The 20,000-nt window shown below is 42.2% G+C and overlaps 4 non-coding genes across 4 annotated transcripts; all 4 read right to left on the minus strand.

The window, feature by feature from the left end:
- Positions 1–13,741: 13,741 nt before the first annotated feature.
- Positions 13,742–13,815, minus strand: trnai-aau (transfer RNA isoleucine (anticodon AAU)). The gene has a single exon. It is a non-coding gene; the product is annotated as a tRNA-Ile (tRNA).
- A 123-nt stretch (positions 13,816–13,938) lies between these two features.
- Positions 13,939–14,012, minus strand: trnai-aau (transfer RNA isoleucine (anticodon AAU)). Its single transcript has one exon. It is a non-coding gene; the product is annotated as a tRNA-Ile (tRNA).
- Positions 14,013–14,135: 123 nt separating this feature from the next.
- Positions 14,136–14,209, minus strand: trnai-aau (transfer RNA isoleucine (anticodon AAU)). The gene has a single exon. It is a non-coding gene; the product is annotated as a tRNA-Ile (tRNA).
- An 872-nt stretch (positions 14,210–15,081) lies between these two features.
- trnai-aau (transfer RNA isoleucine (anticodon AAU)) lies at positions 15,082–15,155 on the minus strand. Its single transcript has one exon. It is a non-coding gene; the product is annotated as a tRNA-Ile (tRNA).
- Between the last annotated feature and the right edge of the window lie 4,845 nt (positions 15,156–20,000).

Here is a 20,000-nt window from a genome sequence, read left to right on the forward strand (position 1 = left end):
ATGTAGTGCGCTGCCAACCCACAGCTCTCTGCGTCCTCCCCCGACAGGACGGGTAGCCTATCCTCATCAGAGAGGTCTTTGAAACCTTGAATAAGGGTTTCACATTTGGGAAAATGACACTCTCTAATTGTTTTTTTTTTTTTTTTTTTACATTTTGTCATTTTGTCATATTTTTTACATTTTGTCAGGAAATGCAGCTCCGTCTCAGGTTCTGCTGTTGTGCAGTGGTTGCACAGCCTTTCCTCTACAGGGAGCCAGGTTTTCCTGTGTCTACCCTTCTCAAAGGCAAGGCTGTGCTCACTGAGCCTGTACTTTGTCAAGGTTTTTCTCAGGTTTTGATCAGTAACCATGGTCAAATAGTTAGCCACGGTGTACTGTCGATTTCGGCCCAGATACCACTGCATTTTGCTTTGTGTTTGTGCTTGTGTTTCCCAATAAGCAATATAGTTTTGTTTTGACTGTGTTGTAATTTGGTTTATCCTGATTGATTGGATGTTCTGGTCCTGAGGCTTCAGTGTGTTAGTAGAACAGGTTTGTGAACTCAGCCCCAGGACCAGCTGGATGAGGGGTCTCTTTTCTTTGCTCAGCTCTTGGTATTGCAGGGCTTGGTAGTGATATGAGTGGGGGTCACTGTATTTTAGATGTTTCCAAAACTTAATTGCTCTTTTTAGAGTTTTTCTTATTAGTGGATATTTGCCTAGTTCTGCCCTGCATGCATTGTTTGTAGTTTTCCTCTGGACATGTAGGAGAATCTTACAGAACTCTGCATGCAGGGTTTCAATGGGATGTTTGTCCCATTTGGTGAAATCTAGTTTTGCAAGTGGACTCCAAACCTCGCTGCCATAAAGTGCAATTGGTTCAATGACACATTCAATTAGTTTTAGCCACATTTCTATAGGTATTTCATTTTGAATTTGTTTTTTAATGGCGTGCTTTCTCGCTCAGTTCATTCACTGCATCATTAAGGTGTCCAGTTGAGCTTATTATTAAACATCAGTAATTGTACTGTGTGCCGTACTCTATATATTTTGTACCAATTGAGAACTTTGGTCTAATTCCCTGAGATCTGGATCTTCTCTGGAAAATCATTATTTTAGTCTTTTTGGGGTTTACTGACAGGGCCCAGGTCTGGCAGTACTGCTCTAGCAGGTCCAGGCTCTGCTGTAGGCCATGTGCTGTGGGTGACAGCAGGCATAGGTCATCTGCGAAGAGCAGGCATTTAACTTCTGAATTGTGGAGACTAACACCAGGGGCTGAGGATTTTTCTAGAATAGTGGCCAATTTGTTGATGTAAATATTGAAGAGTGCAGGGCTCAGATTGCAACCCTGGCGAAGGCCCCGCCCCTGGTTAAAGAATTGTGTTATTTTCTTGCCAATTTTAATGCTGCATGTATTGCCAGTATACATTGATTTAATTATGTCATATGTTTTACCCCCTACACCACTTTCAATAACTTAGTAGAACAGTCCTGTACACCAAATAGAATCAAATGCTTTTTGGAAGTCGATAAAGCAAGTGTATATTTTTAATTTTTTTTGGTTAACATGTTTATCTATCAGGGTGTGTAGGGTGTAAATATGATCAGGCGTGCGATGTTTTGGTATAAATTCAATTTGGCTTTTACTCAAGACATTGTGCTTATTAAGGAAGTTTAGAACTCTTACATTTATAATACTACTGTTACGGCTGTCGAAGTCGTTCTCCTCCTCAGACGAGGAGGAGCATGGATCGGACCAACATGCAGAGTGGAAAGTGGTCATCTTTTAATAAACGTAGACTGAACACATACACATACAAAACAACAAACGTGACAAAACCGAAAACAGTCCCGTGTGGTACGAACACTGACACGAGATACAAACACCCACAAAACACACGTGAAACCCAGGCTGCCTAAGTATGATTCTCAATCAGGAACAACGATTGACAGCTGCCTCTGATTGAGAATCATACCCGGCCGAACACAAACATCCCAACATAGAAATAACACATCGACAACCCACCCCAACTCACGCCCTGACCAACTAAAATAATACAAGAAAAAGGAAAAACAGGTCAGGAACGTGACAACTACAGAAAACCTTCCCCAGATTACTGTTCACACAAATGCCTCTGTAATTGATAGGGTCAAATTTGTCTCCGTTCTTAAAGATTGGGGTTATGAGTCCTTGATTCCAGATGTCAGGGAAATAACCTACACTCAGGATCAAATTAAACAGTTTTAATATAGCCAGTTGAAATTTTGCGCTAGTGAGTTTGAGTCCCAGGACCAGCTTGCTTAGGGGACTCTTCTCCAGGTTCATCTCTCTGTAAGTGATGGCTTTGTTATGGAAAGTTTGGGAATCGCTTCCTTTTAGGTGGTTGTAGAATTTAACGTCTCTTTTCTGGATTTTGATAATTAGCTGGTATCGGCCTAACTCTGCTCAGCATGCATTATTTGGTGTTTAATGTTATACACGGAGGATATTTTTGCAGAAGTCTGCATGCAGAAGCTCATTTTTGTGTTTGTCCCATTTTGTGAATTATTGGTTGGTGAACGGACCCCAGACCTCGCAACCATAAAGGGCAATGGGTTCAATAACTGATTCATGTATTTTTAGCCAGATCCTAATTGGTATGTCGAATTTTATGTTCCTTTTGATGGCATAGAATGCCCTTCTTGCCTAGTCTCTCAGATCGTTCACAGCTTGGTGGAAGTTACCTGTGGCGCTGATGTTTAGGCCAAGGTATGTATAGTTTTTTGTGTGCTGTAGGGCAACGGTGTCTAGATGGAATTTGTATTTGTGGTCCTGGTGACTGGACCTTTTTTGGAACACCATTATTTTGGTCTTACTGAGATTTACTGTCAGGGCCCAGGTCTGGCAGAATCTGTGCAGAATATCTAGGTGCTGCTGTAGGCCCTCCTTGGTTGGTGACAGAAGCACCAGATCATCAGCAAACAGTAGACATTTCACTTTAGATTCTAGTAGGGTGAGGTCGGGTGCTGCAGACTGTTCTAGTAGGGTGAGGCCGGGTGCTGCAGACTGTTCTAGTAGGGTGAGGCCGGGTGTTCTAGTGCCCGCTTAGTACATTGTTTTCACTGAGTAAATGTACGAGTCTGCTGTTAATGATAATATAGAGGATTTTCCCAAGGTTGCTGTTGACGCATATCCCACGGTAGTTATTGGGGTCAAATTTGTCTCCACTTTTGTGGATTGGGGTGATCAGTCCTTGGTTAGCCAATTGCCAATTGGAATTTGTTGTCTGTATATTTGATCATTTCATTGAGGATACCATCATCACCACAGGCCTTTTTGGGTTGGAGGGTTTGTATTTGGTCCTGTAGTTCATTCAAGGTAATTGGAGAGTCCAGTGGGTTCTGGTAGTCTTTAATAGTTGATTCTAAGATTTTCATAATATCATGTATATGTGTTTGCTGTTTGTTCTTTGTTATAGGGCCAAAAGATTGGAGAAGTGGTTTTCCCATACATCTCCATTTTGGATAGATAACTCTTCGTGTTGTTGTTTGTTTAGAGTTTTCCCAGAAGTGGTTAGAGTCTATGGATTCTTCAATTACATTGAGCTGATTTCTGACGTGCTGTTCCTTCTTTTTCCGTAGTGTATTTCTGTATTGTTTTCGTGATTCACCATAGTGAAGGCGTAGACTCAGGTTTTCTGGGAAAATCTTTTTGGTTGGAAAGGTTTCTCAATTTCTGTCTAAGGTTTTTGCATTCTTCATCAAACCGTTTGTCATTGTTGTTCATTTATTTCGGTTTTCTGTTTGAAATTTGTAGATTAGATAGGAAACTGAGAAGTCAAATATACTGTTAACATTTTCTACTGCATTTTCTAGATTTTCTCTCTCTCTCTTTCTCTCTCTCTATCTCTCTCTCGCTCTCTCGCTTTCTTTCTCTCTCTCTCTCTCTCTCGCTTTCTTTCTCTCTCTCTCCCTCTCATCCTCTCTCTTTCTCTCTCTCTCTCTCTCCCTCCCTCCATCCCCCTCTTTTTCTCTCTCTCACTCTCTCTCCCTCTGATCCTGGCTCTCTCTCCCTCCCGCTCTCTCTCGCTCTGTCTCAGTCAGTCTTCAGATCTTCAGTCTGGTTTATGACACTGAAAACTGAAAACTTACTGACGTTTACGACCGCTATACAGGCTTGAATCAATTAAAACTACTTCCTCAACAACAGTTAAAACTCCCTCACCAACAGTTAAAACTACTTCCTCAACAACAGTTAAAACTCCCTCACCATCAGTTAAAACTCCCTCACCAACAGTTAAATCTCCCTCACCAACAGTTAAAACTCCCTCACCAACAGTTAAAACCCCCTCACCAACAGTTAAAACCCCCTCACCAACAGTTAAAACTCCCTCACCAACAGTTAAATCTCCCTCACCAACAGTTAAAACTCCCTCACCAACAGTTAAAACTCCCTCACCAACAGTTAAATCTCCCTCACCAACAGTTAAAACCCCCTCACCAACAGTTAAAACCCCCTCACCAACAGTTAAAACCCCATCACCAACAGTTAAAACTTCCTCACCAACAGTTAAATCTCACTCACCAACAGTTAAAACTCCCTCACCAACAGTTAAAACTCCCTCACATCAGTTAAAACTCCCTTACCAACAGTTAAATTTCCCTCACCAACAGTTAAAACTCCCTCACCAACAGTTAAAACTCCCTCACATCAGTTAAAACTCCCTCACCAACAGTTAAAACAACTTCCTCACCAACAGTTAAAACTCCCTCACCAACAGTTAAAACTCTGTCACCAACAGTTAAAACTCCCTTACCAACAGTTACAACTCCCTTACCAACAGTTAAAACTCCCTCACCAACAGTTAAAACTCCCTCACATCAGTTAAAACTCCCTTCCTAACAGTTAAAACTCCCTCACCATCAGTTAAAACTCCCTCACCAACAGTTAAAACTCCCTCACCATCAGTTAAAACTCCCTTACCAACAGTTAAAACTCCCTCACATCAGTTAAAACTCCCTCACCAACAGTTAAAACTCCCTCACCAACAGTTAAAACTCCCTCACCAACAGTTAAAACTCCCTCACCAACAGTTAAAACTCCCTCACCAACAGTTAAAACTCCCTCACATCAGTTAAAACCCCCTCACCAACAGTTAAAACTCCCTCACATTAGTTAAAACTCCCTTACCAACAGTTAAAACTCCCTTACCAACAGTTAAAACTCCCTCACCATCAGTTAAAACTCCCTTACCAACAGTTAAAACTCCCTCACATCAGTTAAAACTCCCTCACCAACAGTTAAAACTCCCTCACCAACAGTTAAAACTCCCTCACCAACAGTTAAAACTCCCTCACCAACAGTTAAAACTCCCTCACCAACAGTTAAAACTCCCTCACATCAGTTAAAACCCCCTTACCAACAGTTAAAACTCCCTCACCAACATTTAAAACTCCCTCACCATCAGTTAAAACTCCCTCACCATCAGTTAAAAATCCCTCACCATCAGTTAAAAATCCCTCACCAACAGTTAAAACTCCCTCGCCATCAGTTAAAACTCCCTCACCATCAGTTAAAACTCCCTTACCAACAGTTAAAACTCCCTTACCATCAGTAAAAACTCCCTTACCATCAGTAAAAACTCCCTTACCAACAGTTAAAACTCCCTTACCAACAGTTAAAACTCCCTCACCATCAGTTAAAACTCCCTTACCAACAGTTAAAACTCCCTTACCAACAGTTTGTTATACAGTCAGTGACAATAGTATATTGGTGTAACACACAAGATACTGTATGTATTTCAATTTCTTCTGAGTATTTTGTAACTTGTATTACACTAGGCTGAACTACACTCAAATGGATTTTGTAACAAGATACTTTCGAGAGCTGTAATTTCGATTTTGTACTTTTCTATACCACTTTTTTAAAGCGGTTCACTGTTTTGTGGTCCCCTTTCACCCTGCATTGATATCAGAAGTATGATGGCACTATGGTGTGATAAGAGCATCTGCTAAATGAACTAAATATATATGTATATGTAAAAATGAACAATTGCAAAGCATGCTGAGTATTATTCTAATGAGGATGCCGAGTATTATTCTAATGAGGATGCTGCGTATTATTCTAATGAGGATGCTGAGTATTATTCCAATGCGCATGCAGAGTATTATTCTAATGAGGATACTGAGTATGATTCTAATGAGGACGCATATTAGTATTCTAATGAGGATGCAGAGTATTATTCTAATTAGGATGCTGAGAATTCTTCTAATGACGATGGAGAGTATTATTCTAATGAGCATACATAATATTATCCGCCCTGAAGCAAGGCCAATAATAATACCCAGTGTGCTTTGCAGTTCATTTTGGTATGTTCCTTTTTACGTAGACGCGAGGAAAATAGACTTGCTCCCTAATTTGAAGCGCTTGGCGCTTTTGACGGCGGGGACACTCGCAGCCCGTCTGTTTTCTGTCATTCTAATTCCAGCGTGTACCCGCTCGTTCACGTTTCGTTTGGCCTTTACAGTCAGCGCATTCAACTAAAGGTAGATAAACAACAACATATCACAGCCGTAGTAAAACGTTTCTGTAACGTTACTGAAAATGCTGTTGCTGTTCAGGCCGGCTACTTGCAAATGTATTTCTGTATTTAAAAATATACGTATTCTGTAGTTTATTTTGATACATTGATCTTGATGGTATTTTGTAATTGTATTTCGTCATTCTTGCCCATCGATGGGTCCGGTGAGTCCCAGCAGCCGGACCGTGGAGGTGGAAACACTGAGGTCTGAGTGTTTCTGGTAAAACTCCGGGGAAATCCTCTGTTGAAACGCACCATGACTCCACCCCACTGCTGTCCTTTCAGCTGCACACCAACTCTGACTGGAAACCACAGAGGAGGAGGAGCCCATCCTCCTATCGCTCCTCCCACCAGCCTCTCTGACACACTCACACTGTTCACAGTCTGTCCAAGGCTCTATAGCTGCTCTGAGACCCCCGATGTCCTGAGTGCCAGAGAGATGGCAGATGGACCAGTGCTCTTTTACAGCCCTGTGTGTGTGTGTGTGTGTCTGCCTGCGTGTTCATACACTGTGTATGTGTGCGTGTCCACTCCTCACTCCATGTGTGTGTGTGTGAAAGGTGAGAGTGTGTGTGTGAGAGTGTGTGTGTCAGCCCCTTGCCGTGCTCTGCCAACGTGGGCATCTGGTGTGTGGACTATCACAGGGGAGAGAGAGGACCACAGAAAGAGAAGTCACCTCATCGGCCATCTCTCTCTCCTATCTCCCTATCTCCCTCTCTCTCCTATCTCCCTCTCTCTCTCTCTGTCTCTCTCTCTCCTATCTCCCTCTCCCTTTCTCTCTCTCTCCCTTTCCCTCTCACTCTCCCTTTCTCTCTCTCTCTCTCCTATCTCTCTCTCCCTCTCTCTCTCCTATCTCTCTCCCTCTCTCTCTCTCCCTTTCCCTCTCTCTCTCTCTCTCCTGTCTCCCTCTCTCTCTCTTGTCTCCCTCTCTCTCTCTGTCTCTCCATTTCTTTACCCTCCTCTTTCTCTTTTCCCTCTTCCTCTGTCTCTCTCTGTCTCTCTCTACTCTCTGAGAGCCAAACCTCAGTTACTCCCAATGAGAGTTACAGACTGCTTTGTGTCTAGAGACAGAGCGTCCATCAAGCTGTTAGTTTGCTTGTGACGTAGGTAGATAACCTGATCTACCGGCAGGTGTCCACCAAACAACCGCCCCCTCTCACTAACCAACTGGCCACACACACACACACACACACACACACACACACACACACACACACACACACACACATGGTGCCATTGGCAGGAAGCGTAGTGGGAGTGACCTTTTATTCTGCCCCTCCATTGGGGGTCTGGACTACTTCCAGGTCGCCTATGGGTCAAACTGTTTCTGGGGCCAGGGAGGGACGCAGGTGCTGGAGCACAACACTGGACAGCTGGATACAATGTAGTAACAGACAACGGGAGAGAGAGAGAAACCTCCGTCCACATATACACTCAAACTCACAACATACATCCCCATCCATTGAAACTTCAGTATATCTCAGGTCTGATCTACACCAGTCTCTGTCATTCTCTCTCCCTGCCAGACCCAGGCCTGGTCTCCATACAACACCAGTCTCTGTCATTCTCTCTCCCTGCCAGACCCAGGCCTGGTCCTCCACACAACACCAGTCTGTCATTCTCTCTCCCTGCCAGACCCAGGCCTGGTCCTCCATACAACACCAGTCTCTGTCATTCTCTCTCCCTGCCAGACCCAGGCCTGGTCCTCCATACAACACCAGTCTCTGTCATTCTCTCTCCCTGCCAGACCCAGGCCTGGTCCTCCATACAGAAGAATGTCCAAGGTAAGGTTCTGATTATCACTAAACCTTGCGTGTTAACGGCTGTCCTTTGCCGTGAAATTGCACTCTTATAAATGCCAGTTTCCCCTCAACTTTACAGCCTGACACACACCCACACACACACACACAGGCAGAATAATCCTGTCCAAAGCACAGAATTCCAGACAACAGAACACATGCTGTGTTAATAATAGACTCCCAGCCTTCGTCCCAAATGGTATCCCTGTACATGCCCTGTATAGTGCACTACTGTTGACCAGGGCCCTATGCCCTGTATAGTGCACTACTTTAGACCAGGGCCCTATGCCCTGTATAGTGCACTACTTTAGACCAGGGCCCTATGCCCTATATAGTGCACTACTTTAGACCAGGGCCCTATTCCCTGTATAGTGCACTACTGTTGACCAGGGCCCTATTCCCTGTATAGTGCACTACTTTAGACCAGGGCCCTATTCCCTGTATAGTGCACTACTGTTGACCAGGGCCCTATTCCCTGTATAGTGCACTACTGTTGACCAGGGCCCTATTGAGTGCCGGGTGCCATTTGGGACGCACAGACAGTCTGGCCAGGAGAAAAGGAAAGCAACAAGTTACTTTCAAATATACTGCAGCCAAACTGCACATACCTGAAGAGTAGGGTGTGTGTGTCTGTAAATAATGAATTAATCAAAGGATTGATTAATCAAATGTCTATCTGTTTCTTCACCATTTTGTCTCTCTGTCCATGAAGTCCCCTGTCCTCCCTCCCTTCCTTGGTTAATAAAATACTAATGTCTTTGCTAGGTAAAGCCCCGCCTTATCTCAGCTCACTGGTCACCATAGCAGCACCCACCTGTAGCGCGCGCTCCAGCAGGTATATCTCACTGGTCACCCCCAAAGCCAATTCTTCCTTTGGCCGCCTCTCCTTCCAGTTCTCTGCTGCCAATTACTGGAACGAATTGCAAAAATCACTGAAGCTGGAGACTCATATCTCCCTCACTAACTTTAAGTACCAGATGTCAGAGCAGCTCACAGATCACTGCACCTGTACATAGCCCATCTGTAAATAACACATCCAAGTACCTCATCCGCATATTGTTATTTATTTATTTTTGCTCCTTTGCACCCCAGTATCTCAACTTGCACATCCATCTTCTGCACATCTATCACTCCAGTGTTTAATTGCTAAATTGTAATTATTTCGCCACTCTGGCCTATTTATTGCCTTACCTCCCTTATCTTACCTCATTTGCACACACTGTATATAGACTTTTCTATTGTGTTATTGACTGTATGTTTGTTTATTCCATGTGTAACTCTGTGTTGTTGTTTATGTCACACTGCTTTGCTTTATATTGGCCAGGTTGCAGTTGTAAATGAGAACTTGTTCTCAACTGGCCAACCTGGTTAAATGAAGGTGAATTAAAATAATAAATAAAAGACTAATGAAAGCTCCTACAATGAGCTTGAAAAAAACATTAAAATGTCACTCCACAATAAAACAACAATTGACAATTCATATTCCTAATTTAAAAACCATACAGTAGAACCCAATCAACAGAGTTCTGAAACAGTGTATCTAGACTTTCATAGTAAAACTACTTCCTGGCCAGTACGGGTATCGAACCCGCGACCTTCGCACGACGCTCTAACCAACTGAGCTAACCGGCCTGGCGTAACACACGGGCAATAGAAGGGGCTTACAGCTTTATATGAATCTGGACGGGGTTATTTTCCAATGTCTACATTCCACCATTAGAGGGCAGAGAACGTAAACATATCCAGCCCAGTTCACCACAGACAGTTCTGAATATCCGTAACAGAAATTTTTGTGACCTTATTTGACCTTTTCTGCTGCTTTTGAGACAGAGTTCGATCCCTCCTTGGGGCACTACTTGATTTAGTGAATAAAACACTAAACCATCACAATACAGTAACTATGACTAAACAATCACAATACAGTAACTATGACTAAACAATCACAATACAGTAACCATGACTAAACAATCACAATACAGTAACTATGACTAAACAATCACAATACAGTAACCATGACTAAACAAGCACAATACAGTAACTATGACTAAACAATCACAATACAGTAACTATGACTAAACCATCACAATACAGTAACTATGACTAAACAATCACAATACAGTAACTATGACTAAACCATCACAATACAGTAACTATGACTAAACAAGCACAATACAGTAACTATGACTAAACAATCACAATACAGTAACTATGACTAAACAAGCACAATACAGTAACTATGACTAAACAATCACAATACAGTAACTAAACCATCACAATACAGTAACTATGACTAAACAATCACAATACAGTAACTAAACCATCACAATACAGTAACTATGACTAAACAAGCACAATACAGTAACTATGACTAAACAATCACAATACAGTAACTATGACTAAACAATCACAATACAGTAACTATGACTAAACCATCACAATACAGTAACTATGACTAAACCATCACAATACAGTAACTATGACTAAACAATCACAATACAGTAACTATGACTAAACAATCACAATACAGTAACTATGACTAAACAATCACAATACAGTAACTAAACCATCACAATACAGTAACTATGACTAAACAAGCACAATACAGTAACTATGACTAAACAATCACAATACAGTAACTATGACTAAACAATCACAATACAGTAACTATGACTAAACAATCACAATACAGTAACTATGACTAAACCATCACAATACAGTAACTAAACAATCACAATACAGTAACTATGACTAAACAAGCACAATACAGTAACTATGACTAAACAAGCACAATACAGTAACTATGACTAAACAAGCACAATACAGTAACTATGACTAAACAATCACAATACAGTAACTATGACTAAACAATCACAATACAGTAACTATGACTAAACAATCACAATACAGTAACTATGACTAAACAATCACAATACAGTAACTATGACTAAACAATCACAATACAGTAACTATGACTAAACAATCACAATACAGTAACTATGACTAAACAATCACAATACAGTAACTATGACTAAACAATCACAATACAGTAACTATGACTAAACAATCACAATACAGTAACTATGACTAAACAATCACAATACAGTAACTATGACTAAACAAGCACAATACAGTAAATGTTGTTATCATTTAGTAATGTTGTACTGTAGTCTACTGCACCCCATATCAACCAACGACTAGCTGGTCACAAGGCTACGTTGTTATCATTTAGTAATGTTGTACTGTAGTCTACTGCACCCCTTATCAACCAACTACTAGCTAGTCACAAGGCTACGTTGTTATCATTTAGTAATGTTGTACTGTAGTCTACTGCACCCCTTATCAACCAACTACTAGCTGGTCACAAGGCTACGTTGTTATCATTTAGTAATGTTGTACTGTAGTCTACTGCACCCCATATCAACCAACTACTAGCTGGTCACAAGGCTACGTTGTTATCATTTAGTAATGTTGTACTGTAACCTACTGCACCCCATATCAACCAACTACTAGCTGGTCACAAGGCTACGTTATCATTTAGTAATGTTGTACTGTAACCTACTGCACCCCATATCAACCAACTACTAGCTGGTCACAAGGCTACGTTGTTATCATTTAGTAATGTTGTACTGTAGTCTACTGCACTACATATCAACTAGTAGTGACAAGGCTATATTGTTGTCATCCAGTAAGACTGTAACGTTACTGTACATCACATTATCCACCCAGCTAGCTAGTGATAGCTTAGCTAGCTCCAAAGAAACAACCAATGAATGACCACAGGCTTTTCAACAAAATATATATCTAGCTTGTATGATTGCATGTAAAACAACTTTACAGATGATTACAAAGTTTGAAAGCAAAGTTGACTAGTATGCTGCTCTCTCGGGAACTAGAGCGAGGCATCCAGATATGAGGTTAGCTAGCGCCGTTAGCATTAGCTAGCTAGCAGCGCCAGCATGTTAGCTATGAAAGTATCTATCCAGCAACAATGTCGAGGTCACAAACGAAAGGAACTATGTTAAACCATGCTGACTTCGTAAGACAAGTCAACTCGGACTGAAATGATGAACAGGCTGAACGTACATTTCTGTGACTAACTAGATAACTTTAGCTTGCCAGCTCAGTGACCGGTGATGCAACCTATTCCTGTTTACAGAGTGTACGTCCCTCCCAGGTCCTGAGTCAACATGTGGCCAGAATTGGTTTACAAACCCCATTGACAATCCATGGGAAAATGTTTAGGGCCGTTCACCCATGATAATAACAACACTTAATATTGTTATTATCATATATGACTGTGACCTTTCAGTTAATGGAATATTATGAAGCATTTCACACCCACACTCTGTGACCAAGGAGTATCCTCTCCTCTCATAGAGCACTTACAGAGGAAAGACAGATGAAGGGAGTCAGAGAAGGAAAAGGAGAGGGAGGGAGACAGACTTTTTGTCTTTCTTTAATGAGCCAACCTCATTGTACTACATATACCAGAGAGAGCGAGAGTGAGAGAGAGCGAGAGTGAGAGAGAGCGAGAGAGAGAGAGAGAAAGAGAAGTGGAGAAAGAGAGTGCAGCTGTTTGCTGGCTCTTTACCCCTCTGTACTTAGTGCCCTTCTCTAGTTAATGTGTGACCAAGTGAGCATGGGGAAAGGTGTGTGTGTGTGTGTGTGTGTGTTTGTGTGGACGTGTTTAACTATTCTTGTGGGCACCAGAAATCCCCACAAGAATAGTCCACAAACATTTGACCAACTGGGGACATTTTGTTGCTATTTCTAGGGGATTTATGGCTAAGTTTAGGGTTAAGAGGTAGGGTTAGTTTTAGGGTTAGGGGCTAGGGTTAAGTTTAGGGTTAGTTTTAGGGTTAAGTTTAGGGTTAGGGGCTAGGGTTAGTTTTAGGGTTAGGAGCTAGGGTTAGGGGCTAGGGTTAGTTTTAGGGTAAGGGGCTAGGGTTAGGAGCTAGGGTTAGGTTTAGGGTTAAGGTTAGGTTTTTGGCTTCGGGTTAAGGTTAGAGTAAGGGTAAGAGAACAGGTTAGGTTTAGGGTTAAGGGTTATGGAAAATAGGATTTTGAATAGGACTGAATTGTGTGTTCCCACAAGGTTAGCTGTACAAGACTGTATGTGTGTGTGTGTAAATAATTAATTAATCATATGATTGATGGACCTGTCTATCAGTTTCTTCACCATTCTGTCTCTTAGTCCATGAAGTCACCTGTCCTCCCTCCCTTCCTTGGATAATAAAATACTAATGAAAACTCCTACAATGAAAAAAAACTCCTACAATAAAATGTCACTCCACAATAACCATCGAAAATTCATACCACCAATTTAAAACGCATATGGTAGAACCCAATCAATAGAATTATGCGACACTGTAGACATTCACAGTAAAGTTTTTTAAAAACTTGCTGGCCAGTACGGGTATCGAACCCGCGACCTTCGCGTTATTAGCACGACGCTCTAACCAACTGAGCTAACCGGCCTGGCGTACGAGTTTCACCAACGGAAGGTTATACTACTAATGTAAAACGCATATGGTAGAACGCAATCAGTAGCGTTATGCGACACTGAAAACATTCACAGTAAAGTAAAAAAAAAAAACTTGCTGGCCAGTACGGGTATCGAACCCGCGACCTTCGCGTTATTAGCACGACGCTCTAACCAACTGAGCTAACCGGCCTGGCGTACGAGTTTCACCAACGGAAGGTTATACTACTAATGTAAAACGCATATGGTAGAACGCAATCAGTAGCGTTATGCGACACTGAAAACATTCACAGTAAAGTTAAAAAAAAAAACTTGCTGGCCAGTACGGGTATCGAACCCGCGACCTTCGCGTTATTAGCACGACGCTCTAACCAACTGAGCTAACCGGCCTGGCGTAAATGCTTCACTAACGGAAGGGGGTTACACCCATATATAGATCTGGAGGCGGTCGTTCATCTACAATGTCTCCATTCTACCATTAGAGGGCAGCGAACGTAAACATATCCAGTTCAGTTCCAAGGACTCCTTTCTACTGTACACTGTCAATGATCAACACCGTGGCTGTATCTCTTTCTCTGTAGTTGTAGTTGACTGGCTGTCAGTCCTGTACAGCTGAACCTGAATACACACTGTGTTGTAAAGACCTTTCCCCATAGTCCATTTCTGATACCCATGATAATAACAACACTTAATAGTGATCATTGATTTAACCAAATAAACGACTATGACCTGTCAGTTAATGGAATAGAATGAAGCATTTCACACTCACACCCTGTGACCAAGGAGTCTACGCTCCTCTCATAGACCACTTACAGAGGAAAGACTGGCTCTTTACCTCTCTGTACTTAGTGCCCTTCTCTAGTTAATGTGTGACCAAGTGAGCATGGGGAAAGGTGTGTGTGTGTGTGTGTGTGTGTGTGTGTGTGTGTGTGTGTGTGTGTGTGTGTGTGTGTGTGTGTGTGTGTGTGTGTGTGTGTGTGTGTGTGTGTAAATAATGAATAAATCAAATGATTGACCGACCCGTCAATCTGTTTCTTCACCATTCTGTCTCTCTGTCTCTTAGTTCATAAAGTGGGGGTCCTCCCTCCCTTCCTTGGATAATAAAATACTAATGAAAACTCCTACAATTAGTTAGAAAAAACATTAAAATGTCACTCCACAATAAAACAATAATTGACAATTCACACTACTAATTTAAAATGCACATTGTAGACCCCAATCAATAGAGTGTAGACAGTCACAGTAAAATAAAATAAAACTCTTGGCCAGTACGGGTATCGAACCCGCGACCTTCGCGTTATTAGCACGACGCTCTAACCAACTGAGCTAACCGGCCGTAGGTACTGATCACTCAACCGAAGGGGGTAGAAGAAATTACAACGTACTAAAATACACCAGAGCGAGATCGAGACATTCCATAACAAATCCATCACCTACAGAGAAATAAACCTGAAGAAGAGTCCCCTAAGCAAGCTGGTCCTGGTGCTCTGTTCACAAACACACCCTTAAAGAGCCCCAGGACAGCAACACAATTAGACCCAACCAAATCATGACAAAACAAAAAGATAATAACTTGACACATTGAAAATAATTTACCAAAAATCAGACCAAACTAGAAAGCTATTTGGCCCTAAACAGAGAGTACACAGTGGCAGAATACCTGACCACTGGTACTGACCCAAACTTAAGGAAAGCTTTGACTATGTACAGACTCAGTGAGCATAGCCTTGCTATTGAGAAAGGCCACCGTAGGCAGACATGGCTCTCAAGAGAAGACAGGCTATGTCCTCACTGCCCACAAAATGAGGTGAAAACTGAGCTGTACTTCCTAACCTTCCTAACTTCTAATGTTCTTTAGATGTAATGTTATTAATCATTGAACACGTGTCGAAGGAAGTAAAAGAAATTGAAGTTGTGATTAGCGAACATGAGGTTGTACTGGAAGGAGATTCTAGGCCCTAATCTCACAGCCATAGACGACACGATCAACTAGTCCATTGGGAAATATAGAGACTTTCTACAAGCAAAAAAGATCAAGAAATATCAGGGAGACACAGAGGACTACCAGCTCAACCAGGTGTAGGCATGGGAAGGCCCAAGGACCGGAGCACCGAGAGGCCGATGTAGAGACGCACTACTGATCGGTGGACGCAGATACGCAGCAGCGGGAGGACATGGAAACGTGGACACAGAGGCATCCACTGAGAGCGAATTCCCTACAGACAGCGACTCCAGCTACCGTCGCACACTGTCGTTTTTTTTTTTTAGCTCGGAAGCAAAACAAGGCCCCACGAAAGAAAAGAAATGATGTCGGAGAAGCAAGTGGTCAAAGAGGGGATCGGGAACACAGGCCGTGGACACCGCTCTACAGCAGGACATGGTAATTAACCTCTCCAAAAAAGACCCTACCGACGCGCAAGTCTCAGTCTTATCTAAGGGCCTCTCTTTTGTATCTACATGTACAGATAAACCATTCAATACAAAAGATGATCTGTTTAAATTCTTTCGCAAGATTAAACTTAAGCACCTGTTTTCTCAAAACACTGTTTCGGGCCTAGAAACAAATCAAAGAACAGGTACCCATTTTAAGCCCAAAAGGTAATTATGTCCCATGGTTAACAACTCCTCGATTAATACCTATTGTAGGTTAGTCAAACAAGAATCCATGTAAGTATATACGAGACCAACAAACCACATTCAGAAGAATCTCACTAGAACAGAAGAACTGGCACTCAATGAATTAATGAAAGATTAATCTTTGGTTATTAAACCTGCAGATAAGGGGGTGATGTGGTTGTTTTAGACTATGAAAAATATAAAGAATAAATTCAGAGACAACTCAGTAATGAATGTTTCTATAGAAAACTGACTGTTGATCCCACACAGGTGTTCCAGAGGGATATACAGTATATCACGAAAGTGAGTACACCCCTCACATTTTTGTAAATATTTGAGTATATCTTTTCATGTGACAACACTGAAGAAATGACACTTTGCTACAATGTAAAGTAGTGAGTGTACAGCTTGTATAACAGTGTAAATTTGCTGTCCCCTCAAAATAACTCAACACACAGCCATTAGTGTCTAAACCGCTGGCAACAAAAGTGAGTACACCCCTAAGTGAAAATGTCCAAGTGTCAATATTTTGTGTGGCCACCATCATTTTCCAGCACTGCCTTAACCCTCTTGGGAATGGAGTTCACCAGAGCTTCACAGGTTGCCACTGGAGTCGTCTTCCACTCCTCCATGACGACATCACGGAGCTGGTGGATGTTAGAGACCTTGCACTCCTCCACCTTCCGTTTGAGGATGCCCCACAGATGCTCAATAGGGTTTAGGTCTGGAGACATGCTTGGCCAGTCCATCACCTTTACCCTCAGTTTCTTTAGCAAGGCAGTGGTCGTCTTGGAGGTGTGTTTGGGGTCGTTATCATGTTGGAATACTGCCCTGCAGCCCAGTCTCCGAAGGGAGGGGATCATGCTCTGCTTCAGTATGTCACAGTACATGTTGGCATTCATGGTTCCCTCAATGAACTGTAGCTCCCCAGTGCCGGCAGCACTCATGCAGCCCCAGACCATGACACTCCCACCACCATGCTTGACTGTAGGCAAGACACACTTGTCTTTGTACTCCTCACATGGTTGCCGCCACACACGCTTGACACCATCTGAACCAAATAAGTTTATCTTGGTCTCATCAGACCACAGGACATGGTTCCAGTAATCCATGTCCTTAGTCTGCTTGTCTTCAGCAAACTGTTTGCGGGCTTTCTTGTGCATCATCTTTAGAAGAGGCTTCCTTCTGGGACGACAGCCATGCAGACCAATTTGATGCAGTGTACGGCGTATGGTCTGAGCACTGACAGGCTGACCCCCCACCCCTTCAACCTCTGCAGCAATGCTGGCAGCACTCATACGTCTATTTCCCAAAGACAACCTCTGAATATGACGCTGAGCACGTGCACTCAACTTCTTTGGTCGACCATGGCGAGGCCTGTTCTGAGTGGAACCTGTCCAGTTAAACCGCTGTATGGTCTTGGCCACCGTGCTGCAGCTCAGTTTCAGGGTCTTGGCAATCTTCTTATAGCCCAGGCCATCTTTATGTAGAGCAACAATTCTTTTTTTCAGATCCTCAGAGAGTTCTTTGCCATGAGGTGCCATGTTGAACTTCCAGTGACCAGTCAGTATGAGGGAGTGTGAGAGCGATGACATCAAATTGAACACACCTCCTCCCCATTCACACCTGAGACTTTGTAACACTAACAAGTCTCATGCCACCGGGGAGGGAAAATGGCTAATTGGGCCCAATTTGGACATTTTCACTTAGGGGTGTACTCACTTTTGTTGCCAGCGGTTTAGACATTAATGGCTGTGTGTTGAGTTATTTTGAGGGGACAGCAAATTTACACTGTTATACAAGCTGTACACTCACTACTTTACATTGTAGCAAAGTGTCATTTCTTCAGTGTTGTCACATGAAAAGATATACTCAAATATTTACAAAAATGTGAGGGGTGTACTCACTTTTGTGATATACTGTATCCTCTAATCTGGAGCCCTATTAAACAACCTCATCTCAAAATCTGAATATGAATATGAATATCTTTGCTGCAAATGTGCCATACGTCCATGCCTATACAAGTTGCCGAAATGACACAAACCTAAAACACAACAAGGCAACTATCCAGGCAGACCAGTGGTTGCAGGAATAGGCTCAACGTTAGAGCCATTGTCGAACTTTGTAGACTCTTTTATTAAAACTCATGTGCAATCATTGCCATCATATGTGAAAGACTCTATAGACTTCATAAACAAGATCTCACCAATAACGGGTTTAATAGAAGACTGTACTTTGGTCACATTAGATGTGGAGAGTCTATATACCAGCATTCCCCATGTGGGGGGGCTGGCAGCACTAGCTCACTATTTGGGAGACAGAGACACTAACGAATACCCACCAACCCAACTTCATTCTGGAGTTGGCTGAATATGTTTTGACGTGTAACTTTTTTATGGTTTGATGATGATTACAACCTCCAAACCTCCAAACGAATGGAACATCGATGGGCTACACATTCGCTCTGGGCTATGCGAACCTCCATTTGGGTCTTTTTGAAGAACGTTTTGTTAATAATGAAAACGAAAAAACATTTTTGAATAAAGTCCTGAAGTGGTATCGATATATTGACGACATTTTTTTGCATATGGGAAGGAACGGAAAAAGAGCTGGCAGATTTTAAATGGCACTACTCAATGACATTGCCCTCAAATTCACTATTGAATGTGACACTCAACGTGTTCATTACCTCGATATGTGGATTGAGAAATCAAATGGAACCCTGTTTACAACTGTGTATAGAAAAGAAACGGACAGAATATTCTATTACAGGGGGACAGCTTCCACCCGGAGCTATTAAAAAGGGAACTTCCAAGAAGCCAGTTTTTCAGACTGCGCCGTATATGCCCCTCCACAGAGGATTATCTAGAAAAAGCAGCGGAAATGCGCACTAGGTTTCTAGGAGGTTATTCGCCACTATGTGTGGATGAAGCTCTTAATTTGGCATTGGAAAAAACACGAGATGAACTGCTACAAAAAAGACCCGCTAAAGCTACAGAACACTCTGTAATGTTCACAACTACATATACTTTGAACTCGCGAAAAGTGGGAGATGTGGTCAAGAAACACTGGCATATTTTATCATCGGACCCAGTTTTGCCGGTGGAATTTACAAATCCACCACTTATTGTGTATAGAAGAGGTCGCTATTTACGCGATAATTTGGTTCATGTCAACTGCCAGCCACAAAAGAAAATCAGCCAGGCTCTTTTACGCCCTCTACCAAATGGTAGCTATAAATGCAGAAGATGCACACAGTGCAACAATATGATGAAGTGTGAATATTTGTGCCACCCACATACAGGAAAACGGTTCCAAATAAATGACATTATTACGTGTTCCACCACCCATGTTATTTACATGATTAAATGTCCATGTGGGCTGTGCTATGTCAGTAAAACCTCCCGCTCTCTCGAACAGAATCAGTGAACATTAAAGTTCAATCAGGAGAAATGACAGGGATTATCCAGTCGCGGTACATTTTAATGACCTGAAGCATGACATTTCTACCTTTAGATGTTGTGGCATAGAGTAAGTTAAGATATCAGACAAGGGAGGTGATATT

The sequence above is a fragment of the Salvelinus fontinalis genome, unplaced genomic scaffold, assembly GCF_029448725.1.
Source record: "Salvelinus fontinalis isolate EN_2023a unplaced genomic scaffold, ASM2944872v1 scaffold_0202, whole genome shotgun sequence".
In the NCBI taxonomy this organism is placed as follows: domain Eukaryota; kingdom Metazoa; phylum Chordata; class Actinopteri; order Salmoniformes; family Salmonidae; genus Salvelinus; species Salvelinus fontinalis.